General features: G+C 47.4%; 1 long non-coding RNA gene across 1 annotated transcript; it reads right to left on the reverse strand.

Annotated features, from left to right (window-relative positions):
* Window positions 1-229: 229 nt before the first annotated feature.
* Window positions 230-3689, reverse strand: LOC116084763. Its single transcript, XR_004116252.1, has 3 exons — window positions 2668-3689; window positions 795-800; window positions 230-497 (listed from the first exon to the last, which is right to left on the reverse strand). It is a non-coding gene; the product is annotated as an uncharacterized LOC116084763 (long non-coding RNA).
* Window positions 3690-3714: the final 25 nt, after the last annotated feature.

Genomic DNA, 3714 nt, shown 5'->3' on the forward strand with positions numbered 1-3714 from the left:
AAGGACTCTCAGAGGGAATGGGGGGGGGGAGCTTCGTGGATACATGTATTATTCTGTGTCTTAAGCTAGGTTCTAGATTTTAGAAACATTTGGAAAATGTTAGAAACATATTCATGTATATGATATGAATATATAGTGTGACTTTGTAGCTTCCTTCTGAAACAGGCTAATAGAAATCAGAGTGACAGCACATGCAGGATCCCGCAAAACCAGTAGATAAACACAGGTGCTTGGAGTATCATTTTAATGCAAACAGTATAACCAAAAACATCTTAAAGCACATGAAATTATTATGGAATATTTTATGGAATAAGATGAAGCCCTAGCCTGAAGTTTTAAAAACAAAATTCAAGTGTTGTCCATTAAGTTGATTTTTGCAGGGACCTGTATTCAGCTTGACCCAAGACCACATGGGGGTGCTCATTCATTGTTACTGATAGATAGGCAGGGCAGGCATTGGTGGATGGAGGAATAAATGGGGATGGAGCTTTGAGAACCTGTAGAAAGAATAAAGGGAGTGATTGTGGAGTTCAAAACACTATGGAACTGTACAAGTTACCTGGCCTTCAGCATGGTGCTGGGTGAGGTGGGACAGAGCCATTTAGAAATCAGGTGACGTTCTGTCATATAAAGGCTTCTATTGAGAGTCAGCCATAGACAATGTACTAATGCAAACTCAGAGAAGAGAGTGCTCTGTGAGTATGGATTCCCGTGAGGATGCGAAAGCATGCCTGTAGCTTCTCAACTTGATTTAAAAGGGGGATGGAGGACCATGGAGAAATAGAAATACACACCCAGTCCTGAAAGACACAATCAAACATAGTGCTATCAGCAACCATGAAGGTTTTCACGTTGACCCTGTACGTACTTACCAGTCAGCTTGGACCTCTTCTACAACAGAAGAGGCCAACATCAGTGGGGTGGAGAAGGAGGAAGCCGGACATTTCTGTTTGGGCAGTGATCCTCAGCAATGGGTTGCCAGTGAAATCACATGGACTGCTTAAAACATTGTTCCCTGTGCCCCAGACTCTTATTTAATAAGCCTGGAATATGGCCTGGAGGCTAGCAGTTGCTTTAGCACTCCCAAGAGCACTCACTGTTTATCAGAAGGTGAGACTTTCTGGTTCAGAGCAATTGACACCCAAAGACTCACTGTCTCCAATTTCTACTAGGTTCTTTCCTGTATGCTTTTCTGGAACAAACCTTGAAGTGTCAATCAAATCCAAGTCTGCCTCAACCACATATCTTACTGACCACCCTTTCACTTCCTTGATTCTACTATGCCTTTATTCTTAGCAAAATCCATATGTACATGTTACGTCTTCTTTTTGTAACTTTTTTTTTTCTTTTTGGTTTTTCAAGACAGGGTTTCTCTGTATAGCCCTGGCTGTCCTGGAACTCACTCTGTAGACCAGGCTGGCCTTGAACTCAGAAATCCGCCTGCCTCTGCCTGCCTCTGCCTCCCAAGTGTTGGGATTAAAGGCATGCGCTACTACGCCCGGCACATCTTCTTTTTAAATAAAACCAATTGCCATTACACTCCAGCCTTCACCTCAATCCAAATTTACATGCTTTATGTGGTCTGATGTTTGTTTACTCAACATTGGCTCTTTCCTATCTTACAATGCATGAAGACGGGCAAGGCAGAGTCCAAACAAGATCTGTGCTTTGGAACTTAGGGGATAGAAATCGAGAGGGGGGTTGGGCAGAGGGAAAAGTAAGAAATTATCCAGTGATGTATGACCAGATTACGAGCACTCTGGCTTGATACCAAGTCACCACCGAGCAAAGCCAGCTCTAGAAAAAGCTCAAGTGCACTCGCTCGAGACAAGGGCCCTTGACTACTTGATGCAAACTCTTGGATTCAGATATTTTGATGAACACATTATAAGAACAAGTCGTTAAGCATTCACGGTGTTGAATAGATGATGAAAATAGACACCCACCGCTCTGCAGAGGCCCACTAAGGCAGGGACCACCAGAAACACACTAAGACAAGGATTAGGTTATTCCTTGGTGTTCTTAAGAATACTTCACAACAGAGGGGAACTGTGGCTTGCCTTGAGAAGATGTTAGGAAGGTCATAGGATGAGATTTGGAAGGTGACAAGTTATTTCAGGAAGAACGCAAATAAGGTTTGGATTGGGATTCCCTGAGTGACTAAAGATCCCCATGGGTATGGGATCGAATTTAAGGCTCAGGAGGAATTGCGAACGGACGGTAAGGGGAGCCATTCTGGTGGGTTTCTTTTCTTTTTTCATTTTGGAAAATAATTTTTTTATTAGATATTTTCTTTATTTACATGTCATATGATTTCTCCTTTCCCAGTTTCCCCTCCCCCCCAAAAACCTCCCAAAACAATAAGAACAAACCCCTGTTCCCCCCCCCTCCCCCTGCTTGCTACCTTACCCCCTTCTGCTTACTGGCCCTGGCATTCCCCTACACTGGGGCACAGAACCTTCACAGGGCCAAGGGCCTCTCCTCCTGTTGTTGACAGACTTTGCAATCCTCTACTACACCCATGTTGCCAGAGCCATCAGTCCCACCATGTGTACTCCTTGGTTGGTGGTTTAGTCCCTGGGAGCATGGTGGGTATCTTATCCTCACTCTGTAGTTTCGTGGTACCTCTGTTTTGATCTCTGTCTATGTTTCTTTCCTATTTCTTACCATGTGTATGAAGTAGCCTTGTCTCTGTCTTGTTTGTAACCGTGGAGAGTCCGAAGCTGGTGTTAATGCAGTGTGAAGTGGTTTATATTCATTAGGAAACCATGTGGCCTAGCTGCCAGCCTCCAAGCCAGGACCAGCTGATGGTTGTTAAGGCCGTGTCTTTCTTTTCTCACAGACAAGTGCAGTCAAGGTAGGGATGACAAAAGGGTCACGGGAAGATTATGGATGAGGATGGGATGGAAGTAAGGAAACATGATCAGAAAGAAACTAATTCAAGCCAGCATAATGTGTCTGCTTCACTCTGTCAGCTCAAGAAGGCCCACCAGTCACTGCACGGCCTGGTCTCCTGAAGTCCCACCAGTCACGGCACAGCCTAGTCTCCTGAAGGCCCACCAGTCACGGCACAGCCTAGTCTCCTGAAGGCCCACCAGTCACGGCACAGCCTAGTCTCCTGAAGACCCACCAGTCACAGCACGGCCTGTTCTCCTGTCTCCTGAAGGCCTACCAGTCACGGCACGGCCTGTTCTCCTGTCTCCTGAAGGCCCACCAGTCATGGCACGGCCTGGTCTCCTGTCTCCTGAAGGTCCACCAGTCACGGCACGGCCTGGTCTCCTGTCTCCTGAAGGCCTACCAGTCACAGCACGGCCTGGTCTCCTGTCTCCTGAAGGCCTACCAGTCACAGCACGGCCTGGTCTCCTGTCTCCTGAAGGCCTACCAGTCACAGCACGGCCTGTTCTCCTGTCTCCTGAAGGTCCACCAGTCACAGCACGGCCTGGTCTCCTGTCTCCTGAAGGCCTACCAGTCATAGCACGGCCTGTTCTCCTGTCTCCTGAAGACCCACCAGTCACAGCACGGCCTGGTCTCCTGTCTCCTGAAGGCCTACCAGTCACAGCACGGCCTGGTCTCCTGTCTCCTGAAGGCCTACCAGTCACAGCATGGCCTGGTCTCCTGTCTCCTGAAGGCCTACCAGTCACAGCATGGCCTGTTCTCCTGTCTCCTGAAGGTCCACCAGTCACAGCACGGCCTGGTCTCCTGTCTCCTGAAGGC

This window comes from Mastomys coucha, unplaced genomic scaffold, assembly GCF_008632895.1.
Source record: "Mastomys coucha isolate ucsf_1 unplaced genomic scaffold, UCSF_Mcou_1 pScaffold9, whole genome shotgun sequence".
NCBI classification, from domain to species: Eukaryota; Metazoa; Chordata; class Mammalia; order Rodentia; family Muridae; genus Mastomys; species Mastomys coucha.